The sequence below is a fragment of the Bombina bombina genome, chromosome 1 (assembly GCF_027579735.1).
Source record: "Bombina bombina isolate aBomBom1 chromosome 1, aBomBom1.pri, whole genome shotgun sequence".
Lineage (NCBI taxonomy): Eukaryota > Metazoa > Chordata > Amphibia > Anura > Bombinatoridae > Bombina > Bombina bombina.
Window position 1 is genome coordinate 1,235,907,809 of NC_069499.1, and position 22,888 is coordinate 1,235,930,696.

Below are 22,888 nucleotides of genomic sequence, written 5' to 3' on the forward strand. Positions count from 1 at the left end.
CTTTTTCTTGTTGGAGCAGGCGGTCGAACATTAGGAGTGTTGAATTCCAACATGTCAGGCTGTCGCAAATCAAGCGCCTCACTGGCATGTTGTTTCGCCTCTGGATTTCTGCAAAATTCGCCATGACCGTGTAGGAACGCCTGTAAGCCTGGGTACTTATGCACAAAGCGTTGTACGATCATATTACACACATGTGCCATGCACGGCACATGTGTAAACTTGCCCAATTTCAATGCCGCCAACAAATTACTTCCATTGTCAGAAACCACTTTGCCGATCTCCAGTTGGTGCGGAGTCAGCCACTGATCCACCTGTGCGTTCAGGGTGGACAGGAGTGCTGTTCCGGTGTGACTCTCTGCTTTCATGCAAGTCAACCCCAAGACGGCGTGACACTGCCGTATCCAGGATGTGGAACAGTACCTGCGGAGCTGGGGGAGTGCCGTTGATGTGGAGCAAGATGCAGCAGCAGAAGAGGACTCAGCCGAGGAGGTTATGGAAGAGGATGGAATAGGAGGAGTAGAGAAGGTGGCAGCAGGCCTTCCTGCAAGTCGTGGCGGTGTCACCAACTCCTCTTCAGAGCTATGCATTCCATGCTTGGCAGCCATCATAAGGTTTACCCAATGCGCAGTGTAGGTGATATACATGCACTGACCATGCTTTGTAGACCAGCTATCAGTGGTCATATGGACCCTTGCCCCAACACTGTGTGTCAGACATGCCATTACTTCCTTTCGCACAATCGAGTACAGGTTGGGGATTGCCTTTTGTGCAAAGAAATTTTGGCTGGGTACCTTCCACTGCGGTGTCCCAATAGCTACAATTTTTTTGAACACTTCAGACTCCACCAGCTTGTATGGTAAAAGCTGGCGGGCTAAGAGTTCAGACAAGCCAGCTGTCAGACGCCGGGCAAGGGACTGACTTTGGGACATTGGCTTCTTACGCTCAAACATGTCCTTGACACACACCTGGCTGTGGGCAGATGAGCAGGAACTTCTACGGAAGAGAGACGGAGTGGAGGATGGTTGAGAGGGGGCAAGGAGGACAGCAATGGTTGATGTGGCTGAAGATGCTGGACCAGGAGGAGGATGGCGGCTTTGAGTTTGTGTTCATCCCATCAGCGTTTGTGATGTGAGATCATGTGCCTTCGCAAAGCAGTTGTACCTAGGTGGGTGTTGGACTTCCCACGACTCAGTTTCTTTTGGCACAGGTCGCAAATGGCATCGCTGTTGTCAGAGGCAGACACACAAAAAAAATGACAAACTGCTGAGCTCTGCGATGACGGCATTCTGGTGGTGGCAACAGCATGTGTTGATTGGCGTGCTGTCTGGCTGACCCCGGGTACCAATGCATGCTGTCTGACTGTGCCACTAGCTCCTTGCGATGGCCTCCCCCTGCTTCCAACTCGTCTCCTCCTCTCTGTCTCCCCAGCTGAACTTTCCCCCTCTTCTTCTTCTCTTCTAGCGGGCACCCACGTGACATCCACGGACTCATCATCATAAACTGCTTCACTTGTATTTGACAAATCAACAAAGGAAGCAGCAGCGGGTACAACATCATCATCACACCGTACGTCCATGTCTGTAATGCTGCCTGACTGAGACATATCACTGTTATCTACATCCTCTGTCAATGATGGTTGCGCATCACTCATTTCTTCAAACTGATGTGTCAATAACTCCTCTGACAGATCAAGTGAAGTGGCTGTGGTGCTAGTGTTGGTGGTGGCGGCAGGCGGGCGAGTGGTCACTTGAGAGGTGCCCGAAGCTAAGCTGGAGGTGGATGGTGCGTCAAGGTTTTGAACGGAAGCTGAAGAAGATTGGGTGTCCTGTGTTAGCCAGTCAACTGGGTCCTCCTCAGAACTTTTCGTGTTCATGGTACGTGGCCTCTGAACACTGGTCATTATTGTAGGGTCAAAGGGAATCACAGCACCATGACCACGACTGCACCTGCGGGGTGGCCTGCCTCTGCCTGTCATTTTTTTTAAATGTACACTTACACTACTATTAAACAAGATATGAGTGTTGGCACTGGGCAAGTGGGCACAGTAAACGCTGTGAGCCTGACACAAAAAAGCAGACTGATGTTTCACAATCCAAATTTTTTTTTTTTTTAAATGTACACTTACACTACTATTAAACAAGATATGAGTGGTGGCACTGGGCAAGTGGGCACAGTATACGCTGTGAGCCTGACACAAAAAAGCAGACTGATGTTTCACAGTCAAAAAAGTTTTTTTTTTTTTTTTTAAATGTACACTTATACTACTATTAAACAAGATATGAGTGGTGGCCCTGGGCAAGTGGGCACAGTATACGCTGTGAGCCTGGCACACACACTGGCAAGCAGGCAACTGCAATTAGATTACACTAGCAGACTGATGTTTCACAGTCAAAAAAGTTTTTATTTTTAAATTTACACTACTGTTACAACAGATATGAGTGGTGGCACTAGTTGGAAAATGGGCCTGACACACACGCTGGCAGGCAGGCAACTGCAATTAGATTACACTAGCAGACTGATGTTTCACAGTCAAAACAGTTTTTTTTTTTTTTAAATTTACCCTACTGTTACACCAGATATGAGTGGTGGCACTGGGCAAGTGGGCCTGGCACACACGCTGGCAGGCAGGCAACTGCAATTAGATTACACTAGCAGACTGATGTTTCACAGTCAAAAAGTTTTTATTTTTAAATTTACACTACTGTTACAACAGATATGAGTGGTGGCACTAGTTGGCAAGTGGGCCTGGCACACATGCTGGCAGGCAGGCAACTGCAATTAGATTACACTAGCAGACTGATGTTTCACAGTCAAAAAAGTTTTTTTTTTTTAAATTTACACTACTGTTACAACAGATATGAGTGGTGGCACTAGTTGGCAAGTGGGCCTGGCACACACGCTGGCAGGCAGGCAACTGCAATTAGATTACACTAGCAGACTGATGTTTCACAGTCAACAAAGTTTTTTTTTTTTTTAAATGTACACTACTGTTACAACAGATATGAGTGGTGGCACTAGTTGGCAAGTGGGCCTGGCACACATGCTGGCAGGCAGGCAAATGCAATTAGATTACACTAGCAGACTGATGTTTCACAGTCAAAAAAGTTTTTTTTTTTAAATTTACACTAGTGTTACAACAGATATGAGTGGTGGCACTAGTTGGCAAGTGGGCCTGGCAGACACGCTGGCAGGCAGGCAACTGCTATTAGATTACACTAGCAGACTGATGTTTCACTGTCAAAAAAGTTTTTTTTTTTAAATTTACACTACTGTTACAACAGATATGAGTGGTGGCACTAGTTGGCAAGTGGGCCTGGCACACACGCTGGCAGGCAGGCAACTGCAATTAGATCACACTAGCAGACTGATGTTTCACAGTCAAAAAAGTTATTTTTTAAAAAATGTACACTACTGTTACAACAGATATGAGTGGTGGCACTAGTTGGCAAGTGGGCCTGGCACACATGCTGGCAGGCAGGCAACTGCAATTAGATTACACTAGCAGACTGATGTTTCACAGTCAAAAAAGTTTTTTTTAAAATTTACACTACTGTTACAACAGATATGAGTGGTGGCACTAGTTGGCAAGTGGGCCTGGCACACACGCTGGCAGGCAGGCAACTGCAATTAGATTACACTAGCAGACTGATGTTTCACAGTCAAAAAAGTTTTTTTTTTTAATTTACACTACTGTTACAACAGATATGAGTGGTGGCACTAGTTGGCAAGTGGGTCTGGCACACACACTGGCTGGCAGGCAGGCAACTGCAATTAGATTACACTAGCAGACTGATGTTTCACAGTCAAAAAAGTTTTTTTTTAAAAAAATGTACACTACTGTTACAACAGATATGAGTGGTGGCACTAGTTGGCAAGTGGGCCTGGCACACACGCTGGCAGGCAGGCAACTGCAATTAGATTACACTAGCAGACTGATGTTTCACAGTCAAAAAAGTTTTTTTTTTTTAAATTTACACTACTCTTACAACAGATATGAGTGGTGGCACTAGTTGGCAAGTGGGCCTGGCACACACGCTGGCAGGAAGGCAACTGCTATTAGATTACACTAGCAGACTGATGTTTCACAGTCAAAAAAGTTTTTTTTTTTTTAAATTTACACTACTGTTACAACAGATATGAGTGGTGGCACTAGTTGGCAAGTGGGCCTGGCACACACGCTGGCAGGCAGGCAACTGCAATTAGATTACACTAGAAGACTGATGTTTCACAGTCAAAAAAGTTTTTTTTTAAATTTCCACTACTGTTACAACAGATATGAGTGGTGGCACTAGTTGGCAAGTGGGCTTGGCACACACGCTGGCAGGCAACTGCAATTAGATTACACTAGCAGACTGATGTTTCACAGTCAAAAAAGATTTTTTTTTTAATTTACACTACTACTTTACATCTACTCTGAATTTCAATTATTATTATTTCATTTATTTTCTGACAAATGCATTTTTTCACCCAGTTTCTTCCCCCCCTGAATCATGTGACAGTCCAGACATCAGCCAATAACAGATTAGTATAAGTAAGCATATTCAGTAGGATATTGTACCCCAGAGAGTGTGTATATAAAAAGACTGTGCAAAATGTCATAATGGAAGTAAATTGGAAAGTGTCTTAAAACTGAATGCTCCTGAATCATAAAAGTTTATTTTGACTTGAGTGTCCCTTTCATTACTAGGGCCCAGGATTTTTTAGTTTGAAACTGTTTTGTTCCTATTAAGTACTAAAGAAATTTACAGTACATTTCCTTTAAGTTTCAAGACCCAGAGAAATTAATATTTGAATGTTATGGGTCCCAAAATGACCTTATTTGGCAGTTAAGACCTTTAGAAATCTTAATCTTGTGTTTTGCATCTAGAAAATCCTAATGATATGTTTCCAGTAGCGCACATGCCTAGGGACTTTATGTGAGAGAGAGAGACAACCATCCTTTATGTTTGAAATAAGTGCAGGGAAGGTCCAAGAAAGACTTGAAATTCTAAGGAAATCAAAGACATAAAGTTTGCAGAGTATCTCATGAGATGTGGGTAGAACTTTGTTTTTCTACCTTTCAAGCAGATTTTAACTGAGAACAGATGAGAGTTTACTCCTGAAATGGTATCTTTTTCATTTGTCAGGTTCACCCAGTGAATGTGAAATGATTGGTTTGAAGATTTAGTACAGTTACAGTGTTTTAACAATAAGGGTGAGTTACAAGTTTATCTTAGTGCTTCATTGTTAAGTGTCATACAAAGTCTAAGAGGATTGGTTTAAAGATGTAGTAACTCCATAGTTTTTTAACATAACTGGGGGTTTTTATACCTTAAAAAACTATAAATTACAAATTTGAAAACCTAAAACACTTAAACAGATTTAAACCTAACAAAACAAATGTTGCAACAGTAATTTGAATGTAGATTGACAAATTTTTACCAATATGCAGGGTTTTCTTTTGCAGGCGTGCTTTGTCTGGAGATGACTTATATTATTTCATATATCTTCGTAAATAGACAAAGATTTGAAGACTTGGGGCTACATTTATGAAGCATTGAATGCCTGAAACGGACGTTAAGAAGCAGCGGTCATAAGACCGCTACTCATAAACCTGTCCACCATCTTTTAGGTGGCGGATTGAAGTAATCCCGATATGATATGATTAGGATGATTGACAGCCCCTGCTAGAGGCCGATTGGCCACCAATGAGCAGGTGGCAGCATTGCACAAGCATTTCACTAGAAATGCTTGTGCAGTGTATGCTTTTGGAATTTAGCAATGTTGAGTGGACATCATTTGCTATAACTCAACATATAGTAAATCTACCTCTTGGTGTTTCTGGATAAATTCAATGGTCTGTCACTCATGCACAAGCATAAGGAATATCAACATAAATCTTTTTACAGACTGCCCAGGGCTGATTTATTGCGTTTGTTTACTAATAAGCTGGGGTTTATGGAGTTTTTTGCAACCTCTTTGTATGTGTTGGGTGACTTCCAGAAGTTAAGGTCTGACTCCATTATAATAACATGTGAGCAATCCCAGCACCTAGCTCCTGCATGCACTGCTGGAGGGCGAATGTCATGTGTTGTACAAAGTTTTTCTCCTGTTTCTAGAACTGTTGATTGCTATATTGCTGTGTTGGCTTTTTGTTTAAATGATCTGGCCAATGTAGTTTGATTTTTTTTGCCAGGATTGTGCTTAAGGGACCGTAGAAGAAAAGGTTGCTATAGTGATTGGATGATACATTTGTAATTCTTTCTCTCTTTTCTATTTTATTTAGTTTACATATATGATGCTCTGCAAAGTTACATATTTTAGAGAGGTTTTAGTTTTTGATATTTTGTGTTTTCTATGCTATTCTTTAATAAACAACTGTTACATGTTCATGCAGTTGAAAATTATTTGGTTTCTTGTCACAAAATGAGGTTGTCATTGTTTTAGGTATCAGTCCAGAATTAGACCCAAACGCTAATGTGAAGTAAAAACACACACTAGCACACTGTGTAGAACCCAGGACGTGACCCACAAGAGCAGCAACAGTAGAACACAGACTTGACTATAGGAGAACAAATACACACTGGAGCAGAGGAACTGGAGACCAATGGAGCAACAGTAGACCAGCAGGTAGGTTTTGGTCAGACAGGCAGCGATCAGTGATACTCTTATAGGATATTACTGTGGTATTCAGGAGTGTGGTCAGACAGGCAGCGATCAGTGATACTCTTATAGGATAATACTGTGGTATCCAGGAGAGTGGTCAGGCAGGCAGCGATCAGTGATACTCTTATAGGATAATACTGTGGTATCCAGGAGTGTGGTCAGACAGGCAGCGATCAGTGATACTCTTATAGGATAATACTGTGGTATCCAGGAGAGTGGTCAGGCAGGCAGCGATCAGTGATACTCTTATAGGATAATACTGTGGTATTCAGGAGAGTGGTCAGGCAGGCAGCGATCAGTGATACTCTTATAGGATATTACTGTGGTATCCAGGAGTGTGGTCAGACAGGCAGCGATCAGTGATACTCTTATAGGATAATACTGTGGTATCCAGGAGAGTGATCAGGCAGGCAGCGATCAGTAATACTCTTATAGGATATTACTGTGGTATTCAGGAGTGTGGTCAGACAGGCAGCGATCAGTGATACTCTTATAGGATAATACTGTGGTATCCAGGAGAGTGGTCAGGCAGGCAGTGGTCAGTGATACTCTTATAGGATAATACTGTGGTATTCAGGAGTGTGGTCAGACAGGCAGCGATCAGTGATACTCTTATAGGATAATACTGTGGTATCCAGGAGAGTGATCAGGCAGGCAGCGATCAGTAATACTCTTATAGGATATTACTGTGGTATTCAGGAGTGTGGTCAGACAGGCAGCGATCAGTGATACTCTTATAGGATAATACTGTGGTACCCAGGAGAGTGGTCAGGCAGGCAGCGATCAGTGATACTCTTATAGGATAATACTGTGGTATCCAGGAGAGTGGTCAGTCAGGCAGCGATCAGTGATACTCTTATAGGATAATACTGTGGTATTCAGGAGAGTGGTCAGGCAGGCAGCGATCAGTGATACTCTTATAGGATATTACTGTGGTATCCAGGAGAGAGGTCAGACAGGCAGTGGTCAGCAACTTACAGGCAGGCTTAAAGGACTAATCAATGCAGTAGAATTACATAATTAACAAGTACATACTAAAAAGACAATGATGTATCTCCTACTCTGAATTTCAAATAAGCAGTAGATTTTTTTTCTGACAAATTTATTTTTTTCTCCCATTTTCTGCCCCCCCCCCCCTGTATTATGTTACAGACATCAGCCAATTACAGACTAGTATATGTATACCCTGTGAGCTTGTGAACATGCTCAGTAGGATCTTGCTTCCCAGAAATTGTACATATATAAAGACTGTGCAAAATGTGATAATGAAAGTAAACTGGAAAGTGTCTTAAAACTGCATTCTCTTTCTGAATCATAAAAGTTTATTTTGACTTGAGTGTACCTTTAAGACAGTGTGTATCCAGGAGAGTGGTCAAACAAGCAGAGGTCAGCAACATAATAGGCGAGTCCAAAAATGGTCATGTAGGCAGAGATCATCAACTTATAGGCTACAGTGGGTATCCAGGAGAGTGGTCAGGCAGAGGTCAGCAAATTACAGGCAGGCTTAATACAGTGGGTATCCAGGAGAGTAGCTAGGCAAGCAGAGGTCAGCAAATTACAGGCAGGCTTAATACAATGTGTATCCAGGAGAGTGGCCGACAGCTGCACAGACTGGGATCCAGAAGCTGCATTTGTGCGGTGAAGATCAGCTCTGTGACAAAGGAGCTCAGGTTAGGTAAAAAAAGATTAGGGCAGGCTGGTGTATCTTTTTTTCCTGGTTTGTTTTTCTTGTGTTGTGGGATTACTCTGATGGTTTGGTCAGAGTTTTTAAGCTTTTGGGAACCAAGATCAACATTGCAGAAAGAAGGCTCAGTTATTTGTTATGCTAACCCCCTCCATCCTTGCTTTGTGTGGTTTAGAATATAGTTATAGAACAGAGTTTTGGTGAGGAATTTATCTGGGTGGTCCAGGAAGCGGATTGAACCCTAGGTGGAGTTACATGAGAATAAGGAACACCTCATGCCTACTATACTGTATTAATCTGAATCAACAGAATTAAACGTTGTAGCTAATCTATATCCAGTACTTTGTGTGTGGTGCATTTAATTGAGCATCTTTGATGTATAAATTTAAGTAGTAACAAACAGTCACAAACAATATTGCCTCTCATATTACATGGTGCAAATGGGTTAGTGCAAAAAATTATTTTTTCCCACAAAAGTCCAAAATATCAAAATGCCTAAAAGGCCAAACATAATGTGGCTAGAGATTAATTAATTAATGTTATTAAATGTTAAAATATTTGACTCTGTGCGTAAATAAATTACATTTTTAATAGCACATACACAAATTCATTGAAATTCATGTTTACAAAATACATAAATTAATTTGTTTCAAATGCCTCATGTAAGCAACTCATTTCCCCTGTTAACTGGTCAGTTACTAGTTGGTTAAAATCTATGAATGGCTCACTTTAAGAAATACTGTATATGTATGTACTGATTCTAATAAGGATCTGTAATAAAACAAAGAGATATTTTAATGAAACTATTTTATGTTTACTGTAACCTGTCATTGTTTATTTAACTGTGTAATGTTAGACATTTATTAAGGAATTCATTGTCAATAATTTAGTATTGTAACCAGTTTAGCAGCCTGTGTATGTTATATATAGCTAAATAACTTTATAAAAAAAAATGCTATGTACAATTTCTATATACCAGCAATGCAATGATATAACATTACCTAATGTCTATAGCATTGCCTTTCGTCTGACACACCAGCAGTAGTAAAAAAAAAGCAAGTATATAGCACCCTGTGCACGTTTTTATACTTTTTGCAATCATCTTCTTGCATTATTTGAGTAATTTGCTTTTAATCAAAACACTATTTCAATAGAAAATATATAAATATCTTGTCACAAAAAGTAGCAGTATTACATAAAAATAGAGATTATTCATAAAAAAGCTAAAAAGGCAAAAGAAATATGTGAAAGAACTTGAATGTTTTACATATTTGTATGTTTGATGTGTTTGTTTCATTTGAAGATTTACTCTAATCATTAATAATGTGTTAATGAAGCCATTTAACCAGTTTAAAGATGTCAGTTTGTAATGAGTATAAACTGTGTTAGGTTCTGTGTCCTGTGTTAGGTTCTGAAAGCAGAAATTGCTTATGTCATGGATATAGATTGCAATTAACCTGTGCATTTAAATGTAATAATGAGTCATTTTACTGAAGCAAAACACAAAGAGTAATTTCAAGCAGGTAATATCTGCTTTTGCACAGCTTGGAAGAAACAGCTAGCTTCTGATATCTTAAGTGCCTCTTAAAGCCCTGTAGATTTGACATGAGAATGTGACATCAAAATAATGCATTCAAAGAAATACAATGCTTCTGACATTGAGGCAATGATTCTATGGGGTAAAGAAAAGCATCCTGGATCGTTTGTATTTTCATAGGCTTTCCTCCCTTATCTAATCCCAAGTCATTTTTCATTGCGTATATGCCCTTCATTTCACATCGTGTCATATTAGAGTCAAAGCAATGTGTTACATGACTTTTGGAAATAAAAAGGTTAAAATGAAAACTGATTTTAAGAACAGAATTTGAAATATTAAGTAATATGACAGGAGTGGTATTTTTTTTTTTAAAAACATCATAAGCTTAAAGGGCCATTGGGCACAAACGCCTATTTGCTTCTGTATGCAGGGTAAAGATCTGCATGTAAGTACCACACTGCAAAAGATCTATATATAAAGCATTAAAAAAAACAATTTAAAAAATCATTGTGTTCTTCGTTTTAGAACAGTCGAGAGATACGCCAGATTAGCAGCCGTCTGGATTAATTGGTGACTTTGCTGTTGCCAATCAGAGGCTGCACTATCCTTAGGTGTGAGACTTTGTGTTATATTGTTCTATACACAGGATAACTGCAGTTTGCACTCATCTGTCCTCTGATTGAAGAGGGTAAAAGCTAAATAAAAGCTAAATAAAAGCTAAAAGCTTGCAAAATAAATAATGTTTATATAGTGTTGTTTTGTTCTTTGTTTTTTAAAACATTTATTATATAACATTGTATCAGGCGATTCAAGTTTGTGTTGAATGTCTAGTTAAGCCTTACAGAAAACAAGTTTCAATAAAGTTAATACACACACGCTGCAGTGAGAGAAGCTGTGCCTTGCTTGCAATGAGAAAGTGGCATTTACGGATCATAGAACACAACAAATGTTGGTAACATACTGTATATGCTACTTTCAGATTGTGTAGAAAAGGATTGCTAGATGCAATGTGGGATCCTCAGGAATTAAACTTTAAGAAATTCCTGTAGGAAAGGGCTGCACTGAACCTTTTAATGAGTTTTGACAGGAATGTTATGATCTGTTATAGCTGACAGTGAACTGTACTGCAGTGAAACTGGTACACAATTAAAACTTCTAGAAAATGTTGTGACTTAAAAAGAATTAATACAAAAAAAACACATGAAATTGCATATTATTTTTAAAATACTGAGTCAGCCTGTCTATCTTCTATCTATCTATCTATCTATCTATCTATCTATCTATCTATCTATCCATCTATCTATCTATCTATCTATATCAATCTAGCTATCTATCTATCTATCTATCTATCTATCTATTTATCTATCTATATCAATCTAGCTATCTATCTATGCTATCAACCTTGTCAACCTTTGTAAGGGTGAGAGTAAAGTTTTTGTTTAGGTTGAAGAGTGAAGAGCATCTGTTTGAACTATTTGTTTCATCTGAGTTATGTATGCAATAAGCCTAGGCATTTCTAAACATAAAAAAATAAAATACATAAAAACCTATTAGTAAAAGGAGTTTATTTGCAGGATTCACACATGTAACCAGCATCATTTATAATTTGGGGCCGATTTATCAATGTCCGTCTGACATGATATACTGTAGCGTATCATGTCCGACAGACATCACTGAATACCGACAGCATACGCTGTTGGCATTTAACATTGCACAAGTAGTTCACCAGAACTGCTTGTGCAATGCCGCCCACTGCAGATTCGCAGCCAATCAGCCGCCAGCAGGGGTGTCAACCAGCCTGATCGTATAGGATCTGGCGGATTGCAGACCGTATAGGTTTGGGCGGATTGCCTCAGAGGCAGTGGACCAGTTATGAAGCAGCAGTCTAACTGCTGTTTCTGGTGAGCCTGAAGGCCCTGTATGGTCAATGAACTCTTTGCTTTCATTTTTTACTATATTTTTAGTTAACTGTATAATTTCAAGTCTTCAATAAACATTATCATATTTCATTCATGAATGTTTCAAAATTTAGGATAATTTATTTATCTAATTAGTCAATTCATTCATTATTTTAGCACTTGACTAAAAAAACAGGAAAACAAAATGATCTAAATGTGAACTGAAAATCTGTGAGATAGGGGTGGGAAAATGTTGTAATTGAATGACAGAACAAATGTGCTCCATTTGATAAATGGAAACAAATTTACATATTATTATTTATTTTTTTTTGGAAAAACAAATATCAAATATTCTGCAACAAGCAAACATGGCCTACATTTAATATGTCTAATGAATGTACAGGGCATTTCCATAGCTCTACAGTGAGACAGACAGCTAAAAAGGCCTTAAAAAAGTAATGAAATGACTGAAACAGTTTATTCAGTAAATGCTCTTGAAAATATTTTTAATGGATTGGAATATGGTGCTTATTATAAAACTAAGATTTGTAGTTAATTTGAAACAACTGTTTAAATATTTATTTTTGTACACTTATTTACATTGCTCTACAAAAATAATGAATTAGAAGTCTTTAGTGAATACCTAATATACTATACAATAAATTATTTAATATTACACTTGTATTCACATTAAACTTTATAGTTTGAATTTTCATCTCGCAGGTATAGCATGTGCAGGTTTACAAATGAAAATGAATGTAATATTAATTCATAATCATTGATGCATATTATACTAAATACAAAAGTACAATCATGTAGAATATTATTTAAATATATACTGCACTCCATTTGTCTGGCATTAAAATGTGGAAAGTCTAAATCAGCTACAGAGGTTTCAATGGAATTTAAACTTTTTTTGAATTGCAGATAGGATCTTGGAGCTCATTGTAGAAACTAAGTTTCAAAATAATCTTTATTGAATCAACCCCTAAATTACTATGTATGAATGCATGTCATAAAGATGCACATCTCTTAGCTGACTGCTTGTATGTATTCCAAAATGAGAGAATGTAACATATGTGCTCATGAGCTTATGAATTGAATTCTGCTTTAGTATTTTGTTAACATATTTGACTATGTTTGAGTATGTCTGCAATTGTTTAAATGTATTGTTTACTTATTTTTTTTGTAGGTTTTACAAAATGCAATTTGCTTTTGAAAAGCAAATACAAAGATGTGTAAAGAAAATGCAAACTGAGTAAAACATTTTGCAGGACAATATTTGTATCCAACAGGGCTCTCCCATGCGTGCTAAAGGTGGAATATATTTAAATAAAAGATTTTGTACAAATATTTTGTATGCAAAATACATATTTCTATTATTTATTGCAGTGTAATGAGATATAATTACATTGCAAGTATGATATCTAGAAGATTTCTGATTTATTCTTGTAGATCATTAACACAAGCAGAATTGAGGCATACATTAAATAATGCTTTAAATACCTCTGTATCTTGCACATCCACGCTATGGGCACTGTAGTGTTTGAAGGATGCAGATAGGTCAGTCTTCTAAAATCATTCTGCTTTGGCAAATTATTCAATCTAATTGCCTGAACGTGTTCAATTCTGCAAATTACAAAATTCTAGATGCTCTGCGGTGACAGAGAAAACCTATACTTAATAGTCATTTCCTCAACATCGATTTTAAGCATTCTGTTTGTAATTGAATTTGCATCATACACCGGAATCACTATCTAATATTTAATGCAACTACAGACAAGAAATAGAGTTCTTTGTTGTGTTTATAAAATTTACACACTTGATGATTGATCCATGGATTTTGCAATATTCTGCAGCTTTATCTGGCGGCCACACAGTTAAAACTCTTTTGGCTAATTATTGTATTTGTAGAAGTGTTCCAACAACTGCACAGACAGAGAAGGGTTAAACATAATGCAAGATCATTATATCCTCAGCAGCAATTAGCATACATCATATATTAGGAGTAGGTAGGCCCTTGCATGTCAGCTTAAATTATCTTGCCAAAGGCTGAAGCCAAAGAATAACATCCTCAGCAGAAGTATCACATGCGATTTCTGCATCTCCTTAAGAGTTGAGACGATAGCTTTTTGATTGGGCATGAAGTCTGCACACTATATTTAAAGAAATTGTGAAGGTAGCAACAGACCCTTAGCATTGCCAAACCAGTGTTGATAGAACAAGCAGCAATCATATTTTTATTCTCTTTCTGTGCAACAAGTTTTGTCAACTTTGCAGACCATCGATTTTTTTAAATAAATAAATATATATATATTCCCTACAGACAATTCTACTGAGCAAAGCCAACAATATGCCCCAATTTATAATACATTTGTAATGGACATTAAACTCCATTATTTTTATCATGTATATGAAAAAGCAACAATTATTATTATTTACATTTCTGCCAAATTCCATATCAATTGAAAAAAAAGTATTTTTTCTACTATAAAATAATTTAAAATATTATTTAAATGAAAAGGAAAATATTATTTATTCTCAACTTAAGAAGAAATGTTATAGCTCTGTTGGTTGATCGGTATGACTCTCCATAAGCAGAAAAATTAGTTTTATTTAAGAAAGTCCTATCCTTCAAAAAGAAAACAAAGAGCAGTGCATTTTAGATTGTCATCCTGTATATGAAACTGAGATAAATTACTTTTAAGTCCTTTTAATAAAGGGACAATACAATTTTGTAACAGCACTTTTTAAAGATGGTAAAATATTTTTTTATTGATAAAGATTAAGTTAATTATATTTTAATTTTGAAACAGAAAGTGCATGTTTGTGCAATACTGGTTCATGAGATAGAAGCTCTTTGCAAAATAGGAAAATCTTCCACTACTTTACTGGGGGACAATGACACATTACAAACATGATGTACATTTTTTGTTCCAGTGCTGTAATATCTACTAAAAAAACTGAAACACATTTTAAAATGTTGTCAATTAAAATAATCAATGAAACAAAGAAAAAAATCAATATCCCTTTAATGTAATAAAATCATTACTAAACCAACAATATTTTGGCACACATTTTCTATTTGTATAGTTTCTATTTCATAGTGTAAGTACCTGCTATTTTTGTATTGTTTAATGTATTCCACCCTCTGACTATAGACTTCTAATCTTCATATAATACATTAACAGTTTCAGTGATAAAAGATTTATCTTCAAATGTTTTAATTCACAGAAAAAAACACCTTTACAAAAAGTCATTTAACCTACCTCATTCTGAGGTCAAACAAAAAATAAATCACCAGCATTTAACATATGTTTCCTCTAAATTTTGGCTGGTTAACTGCAAGGAATTTGTATTTCAGGATGAAAGCAATATTGTTTTTAAACCTGAAGATTATTGCAAAATGTATCTCATTGGCAGCATTACAATATAAATTTTCAGCTGAAGTGAATGCATTGCTATAACACACTAGCAAGGTAGTCATCAGTTTTTTTTATCAGTAAAATATATTTCAGTAGCTTAAGTCTCATGTTCCCATTTTTCTATAGATAATGTATGTGCTCTATACAATAGGGGTACTATAGCAATAGGAAAAGTCTCAAACCCAACAAGAAAAAAGCTAAATTATATAAAACAAGCAATGAAAAATTCTGCTGCATTTTGTATACATAGAGCAAGATAATTAACTTAAATTTTCAGTACAGGGAAAAAGATAGACTAATTCAGTAATAATGCAGTATTGATATCCTTTTTATCTGACTAAAATTCCATATTAAGAAGCTTGGATGCAGTATTGATCAATATGATGGAATGTACAAATTACAGTTTAATAAATTGTAAAGGGGCTAAGGGTATAGAAGGGAATATGAATGAAATATGCAGAGTGGTTGAGACTAGCCTGCTTACATAGCACATACTTAAAAAGTATTTATATAGACAAGCTCAGACATACAAAAACATCACATATAAATAAGAATTTACTTTAGCCTGTAAATATATGATCAGATATAAATATGAACATCTGCATATTCATATATAAATACTAATGTTTACATACACAAGCATGGATATGAATTTAATAGACCTGAAAATAAAGATGTATAGTAAAACACAATTTTATGAATACAAAACTAAAAACAAAATGAGGGGTTTGGAAACCACAATCAATACTATCAAGAGTTTAGTGGAAACTGTGAAGTGTAACTGTATATCATATACACTTATGGGATATATAATCAGAATGTCAGTGCCAGTGGATGGATTTATGCTTATACGGCATTGTGATCATGTAGTGTATCACATCTACAGTGCAATAGATCAGTGATTTTTAACCTTTTTTTTTTGCTGTGGCACACTTTTTTTACATTAAAAAATCCTGTGGCACACCACCATCCCAAAATTTAAAAAAAAAATCACACATTGTAGCCTAATACAGCATATATATATAGACACATACACACAAACACACACATACTGTATGTATTGTGCTGTTATGCCATGCCTCCTACCAACTACCCCTGCACTGGGAGTAAAAAACAAGCAAAGTTTAAAAAATATGTCACACTGTTGTCAGTCTGCCGTGGCACACCTGAGGATCTCTCACGGCACACTAGTGTGCCACAGCACACTGGTTGAAAAACACTGCAATAGATAACGTAGCCTTGGTTGTACGTGAATGCTTTTTTTAGTACATAGCCCTTACTAGAAAATGCAAATCATGGTATATAATCTTACTTCCCTTAAAAATTACTTACAAAAAATACAAGTGATAATAGCAGAGATGACATAACACTGTTCAGACCCACAGATAGTTTTAAAATAACTAGTTTTTATTGTTAAAGGTGCATGAAACACAATTGTTTTATTTTATTATTCAGAGAGAGCTTACATTAACAACTTTCCAATTTATTTCTATTATCTAATTTGCTTTGTTTACTTGAAATGCTTTGTTAAAAATAATACCTAGGTACACTCAGGAGCTAGCTTCGGATTGGTAGCTGCACATGTATGCCTCTTGTCATTGGCTTACAAATGTGTTCAGCTAACTCCCAGTAGTGGTGCTGCTCCTTCAGTAAAGAATGCCAAGAACATGAAGCAACATTTATAATAAAAGTAAATTTGAATGTTATTTAAAAATTGTCTGATTTAAATCATGAAAGAAAAATGTTTGGTTTCTTTACCTTTTAAGGAAAAACTCATCAAAGCAATATTGGATTTCTTCAAAGTTTTATTGATGCAAAATAGCTTTTATTTTATTATTCTTAGATGGGTTTGAAATCTAAGCTGCATCTTATTTGTAAAAAACACATGGAATTTAGTGAATAGGGTTAATAGTCTAGGAACCAAAAATAAATGATCACAAACATTTAGTAAAGAAGAATCCTCCTTTTAAACGGTTTCACAGCATTGCATGTTTTTCTTTGGTTTTTAAAGCAAAGAAGAAAATGTCGCAAATAAACTAATTTCATTTTGGGTGTATTAATCAATATAAAATAAATATTAACTGTTATGTTTTTTTTAAATTAGCTATTTAATCAATGTTTGCATTTTTATTCCGTTGCAGTGTTTAAAAGTGTTTTATTTTCTGTAGAAGCCAGTTATATGGGAAACATAAAGCGGCAGACATTTATTTTATGCACTTCATGTTAAAGGGACAGTTTACTCAAAAATTGTCTCCCCTTTATTTTGTTCCCAATGATCCACTTTACCTGCTGGAGTGTATTAAATTATTTACAAGTATTTCCATTATCCTTATAATGGCATTTGAAATAGTTTATTTAGCCTCTGGTATCCCCACCCATCCTGAAAGTTTTAGACTGTCCCTTTAATTTCCCATTGTTCTCTCCAAGTATTGGTGATTGGTTTATGGACAGATATAAGATAAAGAAGCAGGTATATGCACAACGATTATATGTACAAACTCAACGCATTTTATTAGGTTGTGGCTTTAAAACACAAAATCAGCTAATTCATATACACAAATAAGCCTTAAAAAACAAATCTCATACATTTTATACTCTGCAGCTGGTAAAAAAAAAAGTAATTGGAACACATTAAGGTTAAAACTATTTTATAGTATACTGTCCCTTTAATACAACCTGAGTTTTTATCTATGTATTGTAAACTCCTGGGCACTGACCTTTTCTTTTGTTTTCTTTTTTCTTTCTTGTATAGTAGGATCTCATACTGTTGTGTAAAACATCATATAATGAGAAATAGCTTTAAAATAAGACATTATACAGAACAATATAATTATATTAAAGGACCAGTAATCCTAGAAAATAATGTTATATAATTCTGCACATAGTGCAGCATTATATAACATTATAATAGCGCTAGCTTTATATAACATAATATTGCCTGTGAATTTTTATTTAAAAAGAGGGTTTTTCAGACCTGCCCTCTGTGCTCTACTGAGAGGGTCTGGTTTTCCCTCTGAGCGCATCTGGGCAGCTGTCTAGTCACAGCCCGGCCCGACCGCGCCATTACACTCAATGTAGCTCGCTCCCGCTGTCAGACAGAGCAGGATAAATGATAATTACTCTCTTTTTTAATAAAAATTCACAGGCAATATTATGTTATATAAAGCTAGCACTAATATAATGTTATATAATTCCCAGCGCTACGGAATTTGGCGGCGCTATACAAATAAATGATAATAAAAATAATTTAATAAATATAACATTATTTTCTAGGTTTACTGGCCCTTTAAGTACGTACCTTTTTGTGATTAGGAATATTCTGGCTAAAGTGACAACAATTTTGTATTTTCTTTTTGATGAGAGAAATCTCTTTAGGGTTTATAGCACATCATATTTAGATTCAGCCTTCTCCTGTAGCTACAGGGTTAATATGGCACATATACAACATTATATTTTATAGCAGAGCAATGGTTAAACAGAGGCAGATAATTTATCTATCTGAATCTAAGTTCAATAAACGGAGCTGTATAAAAGTTTGGAAAAATAATGCAGCTGCAGGTAATTTATCATTGGAGAGAAAGTCATTGTTAGCCTTATCTGCCTAATGTTCTACTTTCAAGTAGTAATGAATTACAGTGCTTGCCATATCTCTGCTATGAGACAGGTCAGAGCTTACCTAATCTGCACTCTACACTACTTATGCAATCAATATGAAGCTAGCAAATAATAAAAACATGGCTATCAACTGTAGTGTTATAGCTTTATGATCACTGACAGTTGTCACTGACAAGAACTGAGTATCCACTTTGCCCAGACAATAGACTTTCAGCTGCTTTTGTTCATTCTTAAACAACAATAGTAACTATAAAACAACATTCTGTCTGGGAGAATAAATCATGATATGAATAAAAATGGCTCCTCTTGCTGCTTGAAATCATTTTGTAAGTTGTTTCCCTTAAGATCATTCTAGCTGAGTAATATCCCAATGAACATCGGAGGGATCATTTTAGGTAATGCTTCAGTAATATTAATAGCAATCAGAGATGTGTACATGAAGAAATGACATGTAAAGAAATCAATTATATCTGAATTAATACATTTGATAAATATAAATATATATGAACAACTAAGGAGAAACAAAGTACAGTATATTACTATCCAGCACAAGCTTAAATTGACCAATCACAAAAAAATAGACACTTAAGTGTGTGCAGACTAAAGTGCTGTTTAATAACTATATATACACACATACATACATAACAATGCAGCAAGAAAATACTGTAGTTAATCCATGAAGAGTTAACACAGTCAAAGTAATCTCTGGAACAAAATTGCACTTTCCCTTCAGAGCTAAACATAGCAGCTATACATATATACTGCTCATGATTGGCTTATCAGCCGCTGTCTAATATGTTTTAATAGATTAGAACATTTTCTGATTGCACCTTTTTATCCCTTTAAGATCAGAATAATTATTTGAATGTGATATTAAAAAAGTGCAAGCTATTTTTTTCACTCAAAATCTATTATATATAAAAAACAAATATGTACATTGTTTTTTAAATTAATATATTAATACATTTAATGTGCATATATATATATATATGGTGTAATTAAACAAATAGCATAGTGACATTTAAAACACATATCTATATACACTGTATTATGATATGAATACATCATATTGATTGTCATCCCCTCATTGTATAATATAAAGAGATCAGATATCCAGCATCTGAAAGAAGCATATTATCAGAGTGAAAATGCATTAGACTGTTCATACAATGCATAGTCACATAATGCGACCAGCAGTGACAGCGCTTCCAGATCAGTTTCCTTGTCTGCAATTTGCTGAATTATTTCTATGCAGCAATTTTTTTGCAGTTATTCCCAGTTGAGCATTTGCATTGTAAAAAGAGACATATTGTAATACAATACCGAGATGCAATTAAGAAATACACTTCAGGTAATCTGTACAGGATTGTAATCATTTAATTTATTATTACACAATTAATATCAATATCAATGAGCCTGATTATTTCATGAGTAACAGAACAAATTAGCAAACTGCCCTACTTGTTCATTCAAGACCACTAACCCTTCATTACCGGAATACGTGTGCGAGTGTATATGTGTGTTTGCGGGTACAGTATATAACTAAACTGTTAAATATTTATCCTCAAGCTCTGAAGACAGTCTAGAGAATTTAAAGAGACTTTAAACACTTAATGCATTTCATGCACAACAATTATGGGTGCTGTCATTTTGGAACCTAGGTTACACTGCAGGTATATGAAGGAGAGTTGCTGCACACTGCAAACAGGTCAGCACTGAAGTGCAGTAAAATATAGATTTCAACATGGCAGTACCCATGATGAGAGAGGCAGGGATAACCTCAATACTATGCTTTTAAAATGTATTTAGTGTTTAATGTTCCTTTCTGAATAATATTGTGTAAAAAGAGGAAAATCCTTTAAGGCTACCAAGATACTTCCCTACTACTAGTACATGCATTAGAAAATACCATGGCACACTCAACATCTTTGAACTTAAAGCGACATGCAACCCCAAAAATCTCTTTCATGATTCAGATTCAGCATACAGTTTTAAACTACTTCCAGGACCGTCTTTAACACAGGGCAAAAGGGGCAGCTGCCCAGGGCCCAGTTTCTGTTGTGGGGCCCAGACTGCTGATGTGACATGGGGGAACACATACATTTAATCCTAATACTGTCACAGTCAAAAGTACTCTGTTTATATATATTTATTTTTTTTAAACTGTGCCAGACCATGCCGGTGTCATGTGATATGCCAAGCTAGTGCCATGTGCTGTTTTAGATGTACACTGTGCAGCACTGAATGCAAAGCCCTAACTTGGTATCCAGCCATTCCCACTGCATCAGAAAAGGTCCTACTGGGGTTACCACTGTTACCAGGTCACTGCTCTGGTGGTGGGGATTGTTTCTGGGTAGGGCTGACTGTAGGCGCATGCAGCAGAAAGCTGGAGCGGCAGGCACATGAGGATTTGAGCATCTGTGCAGCTGCATACACTGCTCTCTTCAGTCTTGAGGCTGTGTGACTCATCCCACACTGTATCCATGCAGCCTTGGACAGACAGCATCCTGTCTGCTGGTCCCCTTAGCTCTGCTCTTTCTGCTGTGGCCCTAAGATCAACCAACTGAAGTTAGGGGAACAGTGCTTTGTAGAAAGGTGTCAGTGGGAAGAATAAGTGAGTGCACACACACCACTCCCCATGCAGCATTGTCTAGTGCAGTGTTTTTCAACCAGTGTGCCATGGCACACTAGTGTGCCGTGAGAGATCCTCAGGTGTGCCACGGCAGACTGACAACAGTGTGACATATTTTTTAAAATTTGCTTGTTTTTTACTCCCAGTGCAGGGGTAGTTTGTAGGAGGCATGGCATAACAGCACAATATATACAGTATGTGTGTTTGTATGTGTATATATATATATGCTGCATTAGGCTACAATGTGTGATTTTTTTTAAATTTTGGGATGGTGGTGTGCCACAGGATTTTTTAATGTAAAAAAGTGTGCCACGGCAAAAAAAAGGTTAAAAATCACTGGTCTAGTGCAGGGTGAGAGGGAACTTGTTCCTAGCAAAGAAGTGACATGTGCTGCTGTGGCTGATATATAGTGTCATGCTGATACTTCACACATTAATGTAAGGTTTATTTTTTATAGTTTTTGTTTTCTCTCTGTCTCATATTTTACAGCTTCCCATAGTAGTTCTGCTGTTCCAGTCAGTAACCTTATTTTTGTCTGCACCTCCATGCTACCTCCTCAGACTTTACCTTGCTTTGCTCCTGTGGATGCCCTAAATCTCTTTAACCAGCTAACCTCACACCAGAATCACATTCAAAAGAATATTAAATGAATCCACAGTGGAGGAATTTATATATATATTTATTTACTTATTAGTTCTGCTTAGGTCCAGTTTCACATATTGCATTTTTTTTTTTAAATGATTAGCCCAGCTGTGGGCTAAATTGATTTAGTTGTTTTTTGGGATGTTGGGGTGGAGAGCGAAATTGCATGGGAGGGCCCAAGAAAATTTTTGCCCAGGGTCCAGTCAATATTAAAGACGGCCCTGACTACTTCCACATTTACCTGTATAGTCAAATTTGCTTCATTCTCTTGGCATCCTTTGTTGAAAGGGCTACTGAGTGCTAGCTAAACATTTTGGCTGAGCCAATGACAAGAGGCGTATATGTGCAGTCACTAATCAGCTCCCAGTAGTGCATTGCTGCTCCTTAGCCTATCTATGCTTTTCAACATAGGCTACTAAAAGAATGAGCTCTATCTGAATCATGAAAGACACATTTTGGGTTGCATTTCCCTTTAAACTGTTGCCAGAGCACATGTGTTACCTCAACTACTGTAGCTGCACTTCCCCACCATAAAAACTATTCTGCAGACTGTCTTAACTGCTGCCTAATTCCTTGCACAGTAAATTTATATATACTAGTCCTAAAGCCCGTGTACATGGGCCATTTTCTGCAGTGCAGCGGTCCCACCCGCCCCCGCTTGGCCACACCCCCACCCGGCCACGCTCCCGACGCGCCCACTCCTGACCAGCTATGCCCCCGCCACACCTGCTCTCATCAGGCCACGCCCAACCATGGGCGCTCCCGTTAGCCACTCCCCACATCACACCCACTCCCGCCCACCCTCTCTGC